We start from the raw sequence: 12,208 nt of genomic DNA on the forward strand, positions 1-12,208 counted from the left end.
AACAAAACCCAAACAGTCCTGACCCGCCACAATATGAAACAGGGAAGTACCGCCGTGTAATCCATTTATTTCAACAAAGTAACTGTATTCTAAATACCACCTTTTTAAACGGTAACTGTAACGGAATACAGTTACTCATATTTTGTATTTTAAATACGTAACGGCGGTACATGTATTCCGTTACTCCCCAACACTGTCAGGAACACACTCACTATGGGAGTGTAGCAATGACACCTACTAAGTTAATATTCACTTGAAAAGCATCCACCTTGTTACATCTTTAACACTGACTTCAGTCAACAAAGAAAAAAAATCCCTTCGTGTTATCAGTGTTAACACCGCCCGCCTCTGGGTTTGGACAGAGGCTGTAACATGACATCATGTCTAACAGGTATCTCAGCTGTAATGTCGTCACGCTTTCTTACGACACTGGCTCCTTTGTTCTCTTCAGCCTTTGTTTACGGGGCTTGTCATTTGTATTAGCTGATTAGTCAGGCCTCTAATGGCATTTCGTGGCCCACAGAGAAACAGGAGCACTCCTGTCTGAGTGGGGAAAAGGGAAGCACGTAAAGTGTCTAGTTTCAACACAAGAGTGAGGTTAGATCTAAGAAAACAAGTGGAGCTTCTAAGAACTCTCATTAAGAATTCAGGAAGCTGCTGACATTTTTCACATTTTTCAGCTTCTTCTTGTGGTCCTGAGAATTTGCAGCACTTTACATTTGCAGCATTGGGCGACCGTGGCTCAGGGGGGGAGCGCATCTGTAACCGGAAGGTCGCCGGTTCGATCCCCGGGCTCTCTGTCCTGGTCGTTGTGTCCTTGGGCAAGACACTTCACCTACAGCCTACTGGTGTTGGCCAGAGGGGCCGATGGCGCGATATGGCAGCCTCGCCTCTGTCAGTCTGCCCCAGGGCAGCTGTGGCTACAACTGTAGCTGCCTCCACCAGTGTGTGAATGTGAAACTGAATGAATAGTGGCATTGTAAAGCCTTTTGGGTGCCTTGAAAAGCGCTATATAAATCCAATCCATTATTTATGGTAAAGGGCCAGTCAAGTTAGATTTTTTTCTGAGCTTATAAACAATTCTTCTTAATATAAAGGGCGTCCAAAAAACACCGTGAGAGTTTTTTCTGTTTGACATTTTAGATTTATAGATTTGACACCCGCTACGAGTTCAGGTCTCGTCACCTAGTGGCAAAAGCATGTGACGATGCTCAACCACAGAACTGAGATAAAACGATGCTGTGTGTATACGATACCGCGTGCATGTGTGTGTTTCTATATTACCTTCCCTTTTGTGTTTGTGTTGTTCTGAGCAGCCAAATTTAAAAGTATCCAGACTGATGTGTATGACATCTACACAAGCTTATCTCCACTCATTCTTCCTGTCTGATGTTGGCATGCACCTTCAGATTGGATGAGAAGCGTCTTCAGGTTTTCTCTCAGATGTTCTGTGAGGTGCTCAGATCACTGATGGAAAACCAGAAACTTTTGCATTTACTGTTCAGTTCAGATCAGCGTAGTGCCGAAAGGCGAACCATCTGGAGAAAGATTTCTTTAAGAACCTCTCTGCATGTGATCTATCACTAAATTTACCCCCCACAGCATGAAGATACCACCACCGCTCTCCTCTGTAGGGACTGCATCAGCAGGGTACAGGCTGCTGGGATTTAACAGATACAGAGTTTGAAATTCTGCCCAGAGAGGTCAGTTTTTGCAACATGACATCAGAGAAAACCATTAAACACACAGAGTCCTTTAGATGTTGCTTGGCAAACCAGATAAATACTCCTTTTACTCAGAGCTGCTACTTTTTAGCTGCTCCAAGATGAATGCATGATTTATGGAGTGCTGCTCAGGTACTCTCACCTCTGTAGGAGAGTTCTTAAAGCCTTAAGATGAATATCGGGCTCTTGGTTGCTTCCCCGAACAAGGCCTTCCTGCTCATTTACTCAGTTTCACTGCGAAATCCAAATTTCTTCCAGTTCACATTTATTGAGGTCACTGCCCTCCTGCGAGCACTCGGTGCCGTACAAACTACAAAGAGTTCAATATTTGTCCCAGCATGCAGTATGAAATACAGGGTCATGCCCAGTTAATTTAATTTGCCACAGATAGACTTTATTCAAGTTCTCGAGACACATCTGACAAATTAAAAGGAAAAGGAACAGGATGCACCTGCCCACCGTCTGGAGACTCAGCAAAAGCCTCAAATATCAGATCGTTTTAGCACCAGTGTGAACATTTGTCGCAGTGCTTCACACGACTGCAGTCAGCTCAGAAACAGTATGTCCATGTCTGTTCTAACAGTGCATGTCAATACACAAACTCACTCTAACAATACAACTACAATCCATACGTCAGGAGTGGGTGTTCTTTTTTCCTATACGCTTTTTCGATCCACAGTGGAAGTGGGCTGTGAGGCTAACGTTTCTGACAATGGGAAAATATACAGACGATATAATGTTAACGTGATTTCGCTTCCTTCATTCAGCTGCCCGTACCTGTAAAAAAGTGAAGTGGCTGAGACAGGTCAGCCCACACCGTCCCAACATGACCATTTTAATGCGTTGCCATCACGCCAAAAATACCAAAAGGAGCACAAATGCCAGTAATCCCAGTTACAGGGATCACAACTCCCATTACAGTGGTTTGTAGATGTCACCTGCCCCCGTAAAGTGGACAGCTTTTCATTGTTACCGTACAAGAGGAAGTCTTCGCAATACAGCTAACCAAATATAGCCATCTCATCGAAGAAACTGATGATGCAATAATTGAGCCGTCTGCGTGGCCTAAGGGGGATGGTGCACTCGCAGTGTTGCAGTACATCTGTACAGCAGTGTTTGGCCTCTAACAGGAAGCTTTCGACCTTTAGCTGCTTGTACCTGGGGCCTCATTTGTAGCCTAAGTGGATGATCTGAGCAGAATACATGCATAAGTGGCTATTTATAAAAGTGCTGTTTGATTTAGAGATGATCGCACAGGCTGAACTTGTCCTGCAGTTCATCAGTTCATAAGAAAGAAAGAAAGAAAAAGATCCTGTGGAGTTTTCTTATTATTGTTTCCTTCTTTTCAGTGAAACCCGTCATGAGGTCAGAGAGTTTACACAGGAGAAGACGGTACCGTCGTCCTACATTATTGATGTTAGTCTGCCGGCTTTAAACTACAGTTTAGAATAAGCTCATCTTGCTTCACCACGTGGGTTCTCTCTCTGCTTTATTCTGTAGGCTGATGTAATCACAACACTGTTACGTTGAGAAAGCTGCAGTTGAATAAGAAAAAACCCAATAAAGCTGAATTGTTATTCCTCCCTCTGAATACATTTATTAGAAGTTTTAACTTGCCTGAAGTCAAATTATTAATGTAATTGAAATTCTTTGTATCAAAACTGGAAATTAAATCCACAAATAAATTACACACAATCACATCACACTCAGTTTACCCTCACTTCTCTGTCTCCCCACATGCTTTGGAATAGACTCTAAGGTCTTACTGCTGATGCTGATGCTCTCCATGGCCTCTCTCCGGGTTATGTATCTCAGCGGTCCCCAACCCCCGGGCCTCGGACCGGTACCGGGCCGCGAGAGTTGAGGCTCAGGTGTGAAATGTATAGTTTTCAGGGTTTTCAGCGTTATTTTGTTATCGTTTTTATCGTTAACTCGGTTTTCCTGGGTCTTTTCACGTGTGTTATGAATAAATCTTCTTTTTTTCGGTACCGGTACTAGTTTTATTTTGTTGTATTTATCCGCGACACCTTAAAGGCCGGTCCCTGAAAATATTGTCGGGCATAAACCGGTCCGTGGCGCAAAAAAGGTTGGAGACCGCTGTATCTGACCTAGTTGCATGTAAGTGGGTACGAAGCCTGAGATCCACAGTCAGACGCCTGTTTTCTAATAACTAAAGCAAAGCTTTTCTGTCAGAGGCCCAAAGCTACAAAATCAACTGCCTTAGGCTATCAGCTCAGCAGAGTCAGTGACCTCTCATAAATATGCTTTAACCAGCTGATTGATTTTATTTATCTGACTTTACACGGGATAGAAACAAAAACAAACAACAACAAGACCTTGAAGGCCTGAAGCCAATTCTTCCACAACTTTTAATCCAGCTTGAGTTGAGACTTCTTTATTATTTATTTTACCTTAAATTAAAAGAGAAGAATGACTTCCCTGTTATTTGTCATAAGAGCCTTTATTAAGAAATATGAATGCAGCACAAAGGTTCCAGGACTTAAATTTGACCAATCTCCTGTTCACGTCCAGACACACCCTGCTTGTTTTTTCTCTTCAGTATCTGATCTGCTTGTTTTCACGTCAAAGAGCTTTGTTTTGAAAAGTGCTCTTTCTTTTTCATGCTTTTGGATCCTCTATGTCGTTATCGGTCATTTTAGCCTTGAATTACAGTTCATCCATCAGCCATCATTGAGATGTTGTTTCTTCATAACAGTCATGTTTGTTATTTGGCTCTTGTTGCTACAACCAAAGCATGTTGTAATTATGAACTGTTGTATCACATTTTTAGATCAAGGAGGAAGGAAATGTACACGAATGCATTATCAACTTGTCACGCCACCCCGAATGACAGCATCGGTAGTTTACTATGACTACTTCAAAATACTACAGATGATAAAGCTGCGAGCAGTAAGCCGTAGTATTTTAGGCTCAAGAATGATTATTAACCTTTTCCACAGAGTTTAAACACTGACTGTGAGGACTATTAAAAATAGCTTAGCACACAGTGGTGAGGTGACAGTTTTTTAAGCCATCCGGTCCTGTTGATTTCCTCTTACACTTATTACTAAAAACGGCCCGTATCTGCTGTGGTCTGTACGAGGAAAGAGGTCACAGTGTACATCTTCAGTCCTGTGTTTCAGATCCCCTACACAGTTTATCAGCTCTGTATTGCTCATCCACTGGGATCATTTACTTCCTTTTAAGGTTCATCTTTGTGTTTTTCATACCTTCGCATAAGGTTTCCCACGGTGTTTCACTCTAGTCTTCCTCATAAGATGATGGGTTTTTTTGTGCAGCTCATCTGTATTTCTAAAAGTCAACTTCCTTCTGTTAACAGTTTTCATCCTTCTTGGTGATGAGTGACATTATGTGACATATTGTAGGGAAAGTGTAAAAAAGAACCACAGGATAAGATAGGATATGTATTCACCGGGTGATTAGTCAAGCCATCAGAAAAAGATTAAATGTCTTACTGTAGACACTAAATTTGATATATATATACATTATGTGTGTTTTCACCGTTGTGATTTTAAATCTATAAAAAGATAAAGTCAAAAGTAAACGGCCCAGGTGTTTTCTGAAGTAGACATCTACAGCTGCCTTGGCCAGTGTAAAGTTATTTCCAGTTTTTTGGGGGGTTTTGTCCTCTCTCTTAGGCTCCATGTTACATTAATGTTATTCTTAATCTGAAGTCTACAAGGTGAAAAAACAAAAGACAAAGAAAATTTTCTGGTTTTGTCCCAGAAGTTCCCCATTCTGCTGAGTTTGTGAACATCCTGTTTCATTAAGCTTTTTACTAAATTCACACAACAAATTAAATCTTCAGCTCACTCTTAAAGAGGACCTTTAAAAAAACATTTTAAATATTGTTTTAATGACAGGTGCTTATATAAGACAAGTTTAAAATAATTAGGTCAGAATATGTACAACTGCTCACTTATTTTCTACATTAACATTACATTAAATTTTCACTGTTATGCCGATGACACCCAGCTCTACCTTTCTTCTAAACCCAATTCATCCCTCCCATCTGCCTCCCTCTCAGACTGTCTTATTGAGATTAGATCCTGGTTCTCCTCCAATTTCCTCAAACTTAACAGTAATAAAACTGAAGTTTTACTTGCTGGCACACCATCTATCCTAACCAAATCCCACAGCTTTTCCATTAACATTGAACGTTCTCCCACCCTTCCCTCTCCTCAGGTTAAGAGTTTGGGTGTCATACTTGATAATACTCTTTCATTCCAGTCTCACATTAATTACATAACCCGGTCTGCTTATTTCCATTTACGTAATATTAACCGACTCCGCCCCTTCCTTACTCCCCATGCTGCTGCCATCCTTGTCCATAGTCTTATTACATCCCGTATTGATTACTGTAATTCCCTCCTATTTGGTCTCCCTAAAAAGTCCCTTCATAAACTCCAACTTCTTCAAAATTCTGCAGCTCAGATCATAACCCGTACTCCGTTAAGTGCTCATATTACCCCAGTTCTTCAGCAGCTTCACTGGTTGCCCATAGAAGCCAGGATAAACTTTAAAATCTTACTTCTTACATACAAGTGTGTCCATAAATCTGCTCCTTCATATCTGTGTGACCTGCTCCATATCACCACTGTTTCTCTCAGATCATCATCTGCTGTTCATCTTACCGTTCCGTCCTCACGTCTCATCACTATGGGGAGCAGAGCTTTCAGTCGCTCGGCTCTGGACCTCTCTTCCTCCTGCACTAAGAAATATTGACTCCCTCTCCGTATTTAAGACACAGCTCAAAACACACCTGTTTAAACTGGCTTATTCGCTTTAATGCTGATTTTATCTGTTGTCAAGCTCTGTTTTGTAATTTTAACTTATTTTATGTATTTTATGACTACTGTTCCTTTTATTAATTGTGTTTTTTGTAAGGTGACCTTGGGTTTCTGAAAGGCGCCCTCAAATAAAATGTATTATTATTATTATTATTATTATTAACCCATGTATGTAACACCACGCAGAGGGGATATCGCCAATATGGTCATGTTAGGATACACAGGGGCTGAGGACCAGAGATCAATCAGCTGGCAATCACAGGGAAAAGTGTGTATTCCTCGATCAGTTTGTGAGTCTCCTCCTTTGTTGCCACAGACAACAGCAGTTTTGCAGACGGTGACTACAACACTCGCAAAGCACCAAGTGCTAAACCTTGCAACAAAATGGAAAAAGTTCACCTCCAAGTAAGAAATTATACCACACTGATCTAACCAACGCATTTCAAAAGGCACAACTTCTACTTTGTATTCTCCCATTTCTGGTAATACTTTTTCTGTTAAACACTTTTCCCGAGTTTCACTACAGCTCAGAGAGAAATTTCTTCCCGTGCAAACTATGGGCCACTGCAGGATTCTGTTGGAGACCAAAAAAGTCACAAGGAAATATATGGTGCTGCACCTAACCAGCTGACCTCTTTCACCTAGCAAGCAGCAGCAACAACTTGCCAGCTAGTGGGAGAAAACACATTTCCCCTTTGACACTCGCCAGCAGGAGGTGAACTCAGCAAAAGTGAGCACATCACTCACACTTTTGTAAATATTCTGTTATATCATTTCATGGGACAGCACTGAGGATATTACACTTTGATACAATGTAAAGTAGTTAGTGTACAACTGTGTAAATTTGCTGTCACCTCTAAATAACTCAACACAGCCATTATTGCCTAAACTGCTGGCAACAAAAGTGAGCACACCCCTAAGTGAAAATGTCCAAACTGTGCTCGATTAGCCGTTTTCCCTCCCTGGTATCATGTGACTCATTAGTGTTACAAGGCCTCAGGTGTGTTGAATATGGTGTTATTGCTCTCACACTCTCTCATATTGGTCACTGGGAGTCTAACATGGCACATAATGGAAAATAATAATCTAAGGAACTAAAAAACTGCACCGGTCCGTCGTGGTGAAGAGGGAGCTGAGTGTAAAAGCGAAGCTCTCAATTTACCGGTCGATCTACGTCCCTACCCTCACCTATGGTCACGAGCTGTGGGTAGTGACCGAAAGGACGAGATCGCGGATACAAGCGGCAGAAATGAGCTTCCTCCGAAGGGTGGCTGGCCTCTCCCTTAGAGATAGGGTGAGAAGTTCGGCCATCCGGGAGGGGCTCAGAGTAGAGCCGCTGCTGCTCCACATCGAAAGGAGCCAGCTGAGGTGGTTCGGGCATCTGACAAGGATGCCCCCTGGGCGCCTCCTGGGTGAGGTGTTCCAGGCATGTCCCACCGGGAGGAGGCCCCGGGGCAGACCCAGGACACGCTGGAGAGATTATATCTCTCGGCTGGCCTGGGAACGCCTTGGTGTTCCCCCGGATAAGCTGGAGGAGGTGGCTGAGGAGAGGGAGGTCTGGGCCTCTCTGCTTAGGCTGCTGCCCCCGCGACCCGGCCCCGGATAAAGCGGATGAAGATGGATGGAACTGAAAAAAGGAATTGTTACTCAACATAAAGATGGCCTAAGCTATAAGAATATACCCTGCACCCTGAAACTAAGCTGCAGCAGTTTCAGGGTGCATACATACAGCCGTTTAACAGGACAGGTTCCACTCAGAACAAACAAGAGCATATCAAGAGTGTGTGGTGGCAACCAGGTGAGGAGTACAAAGACAGGTGTGTCTTGCCTACAGTCAAGCATGCTGGTGGGCTGCATGAGTGCTGCTGGTACTGGGGAGCTACAGTTAACCATGAATGCCAACATGTGCTGCGACACACTGAAGCAGAGCACGATCGTGTACTTAAATTGTATCTCGGCTGATGTCGCTAATGTGTCTATATTAACGGCTGTGCTGATTTTGTCTTTGTGTGTTAAAGATTTCAAATCAGTGAAACCTGCATTTTGATTCCAATCCGCCCGGTGTCTGTTTCACCTGTGATTCCCTTTAAAGGTTATCTGAGAAGGACAGCTCTCTTTTGTTGTTTGTTTTCTGAACTTAATTTCCGATGACCGATGACACTAAAAGGTACTTTTTATTTTTCCTTCGCTAATTTCCAACCTTTGGGATACGCACTTAGTGCCATGACAAGGACATTCACCCAAATTGGCCAACTTTCCACCACAGTATGACCTTTGATCCCTAAGAGGTACATCTATTCGGTGGACTCAAGTATGTAAGTGAAAAAGGCCACTTCCTAATATGTCATTTACACTTCCTGTTTAGTGCACGCCACCAATACGGCATGTAAGGATGTGATTTTTCATGCAATAATACAAAGAGGAGGGAAATGTTTCCTTTAACAGATATCCCCCACAGTCGCTCACCTGACTCCAAATCATGTTGATGAGATAAATATACACTTTTTGTTTTGCTCGATTGTGGCTCTAATCACACGTTTATCCTCATGTTCAATCAGCTGTCTGTCATGTGGTGGCGTAAACAGTATCAGGGGTAAAGGCTGGACCTGCACATTTACAAAGTCTAACTCCATGTTACTTTACAGCAAGTGTGGGAGGAAACCTCAGACAAAAAAAAGTCATTTATGCAATGCAGGAATTGATGGGCCAGAGATTACAGAAGTAAATGCGAAACTGGGAAAGCCTACATGCTCTGGTAGACATAAAAGGTCAAAGAGTATAAAATTTACTGTCAGTACTGTACGTCTTAGTCACCCTCCTTACTCATAGCAAGTAAACCTAAACAAATTCAAAGTGAAACCACCTCTGGAAAGATTTTCTTTGCAGCTGAAACACAAATCTCTCTGCAGAGATCTGTGCGCCATCATAATGATACTAATTGGAGTCTAAAGCTGCACTCTTTGTGCAGTGAATAACAAAATCAAAGTGTTTGAATAATGACCTTGTCAGCTGGCAACAGAAACAAACAAGACGATACATATCTACCAGGAGTAAGGGCATCTAAACAGTCAGTTGCAGCAAGCTTAACAAAACAGTTAATAAAGTTTATTTTAGAAAAGAAATCTTTATAATGACACTAATGTCACAATGGTTCCTAAACTTTGGGGTTGGCCCCACTGATGGGGACTTTCTCGCCCCACAGCAGGTGGAGAGAACCTGGACTGAAGGGGCTTTACTGACTTCTACAGATGAAGATCTTGTTAACCATCATCACATGGACATGCTTGAAATAACTACTGAGCGGCATTCGGTGCTTTACAAAAACAGATAACACGCACACTCACACACGATACAATCACGTGTACATCACACACACAAACATCACGTTGTGAATTTAAACTGAAAGATAAAAAATAAAAGAAGCTGGTTTATCGATTAAAACGGGGGCAAAGTCAGGTTAAATGTAAAGAACAGTTCAGCAGCTAAAAAAGTCTTTGACACAAATAAAAGAGTAAAATACTATACTGTGTATTGTGTATTTTGTTGTACAGTTATTTTATTTTCAACTTTAATTTATAGATTTTATCTTATTCTTTCCTAGTTAAATTGACCCTTTTTAATTTTCATATTTATTTCCTATCTTATTCATAGCCTTTTCTTTTTTCTTTAGGTCACGAGCAGTTGTGTAAGCATTTCACCGCATATCGTACTGTGTATGACTGTGTATGTGACAAATAAAATTTGAATTTGAATTTAAATTGCCTTCTGTTGTGATTCAGCGCTGTACAAATGAAATTAAACTGAACCCTTAAATTAAAAGTGTAAATTAAAATATTTTTAATAAGAAGCTACTTTTTTTAAAATCACATGAATAGTAAAACTGTGTTTTTATTACATTTAAGAAATTTTGGAAGTAAGTTTTTCTTCTTAATGTTTGTGTGGAACGATTATAGAGTGGAGCAAAAATAGCTCTTGGCATGTTTAGGCCGATGCTGACCAGTCACTGCAGAATTCAGCAGAATGTGTAGAAATAACTAAGAAACAGCTTTATGTTCCAAATGTATGAAGTTATTTTGGGTTTTTTAGATTGAATTTATTTAGAAATTGGTTTCCACTTCCACACTTTTTCAATCTAAAATTTCCCACCCGGAGCTCCTTTTTCCAGGCAAATTATGATCTCCATTACGAATGCTTCCCATCTGATCTAATCACTGGATTGTTTAAATGTGTGAGAATGATTTTCTAGAACCTTCCAGATCCCTCAGGTCATCTGGATCTGGTCTTTTATCAGTTCCCAGAGTCAGAACCAGACACGGAGAAGCTGCATTCAGCTTTTATGCTCCATATATCTGGAATAAACTCCCAGAAAGCCTCAGATCAGCTGAAACACTCAGTTTATTTAAATCCAGGTTGAAGACTCACCTGTTCTCAGCTGCATTTGAATAAAGCACCAAATCCACACTTAAGCTTAAATTTCAAAACTTACATTTTAACTACTGATTTTATCTGTTTTGATTTTATCTACTGTTTTGTTTGTTTGTTTGTTAATTAGTTAATTAGTTAGTTTGCTTGTTTTAATCAATTTTAAATCATGCTTTTTATTTGTTTTTGTTTCTAATGTCTCTGTAAAGCACTTTGAATCACCTTGTTGTTGAATTGTACTATACAAATAAACTTGCCTTGCCTAGAAGCTCAGCAGATAAACATGATGGTGGATTACTCCACAGACCATTATGAGAACAGTCATGAGTCATTTTTTCTGTTGGATCTGGAGTCGGGACACAAAGAGCTACAATAAACAAAAGCCAAGAACTGGAGGATAGAGCAGAACGACAGAGGGACATCCTGAAAGATAAGTTGAGCTGAGTGCTCCTTCACTACTCTGCTGAGAGAGAAGCCTCGGGCTCGTAGCGTCACAGTGGCGACGCCCATCTTATATATACGTCTATGCTCTCGTCTCTAACCCCAACCCCCGGCTGCAGGGCAGCAAAACACCAGTTTAAAGAAAAACTGGTTGTGCGCTGAGAACCATGGTGTTACTCAAGAGTTGCACACAGGTATTCCTATGATTGGGTGACACTACTGACACAACCACAAAAACAAGAGAACCCTGCCACAGAGTCTGCTGCACACTGTTTCACACGCCGTCCAACCCAGACACTGTGGTAAAGGTGCTTTCAGGACATGCCTCTGACTGGCTGAAGTACGAAGCCACGTGTGGCGTCTTGCAAATGAACAGGGACAGAGTTTCAAAGCTACATATGTGTGTCAAACAGAATGAAAACAGCGTAGATAAAACCAACTAAACTTTCCCTTTCAGAGTGATCTCAATGAGAAAACAACGTAGAACCACGCAAATGCCACAGAAGGTTACTCTGGAACGCCGCACCACAACTAAACCTTGTTTTCCAAAGATAATTTGCTTATATAGTGGTCTTATAGTAGTTTCAGGCACTCTTGCACACTTCACCCATTATGCAACTCTTACCTTTAGTTCCAAGAAACTGAAGACGCTGTGCCTATCTCAGGATCCTCCAGCCTGCAAAATAGCAGAGACTAAACAGAATGATAAGGGCACAAAGAGATTCAGTCACAATCAGGACACACTTTCAGTATATTTGACCAGATTCATATGCTGAGTTCTTTCTTCATTTCAAGAATTTAGGCTTTTAC

This window comes from Neolamprologus brichardi, chromosome 11, assembly GCF_056152115.1.
Source record: "Neolamprologus brichardi isolate AB-2024 chromosome 11, ASM5615211v1, whole genome shotgun sequence".
In the NCBI taxonomy this organism is placed as follows: Eukaryota; Metazoa; Chordata; class Actinopteri; order Cichliformes; family Cichlidae; genus Neolamprologus; species Neolamprologus brichardi.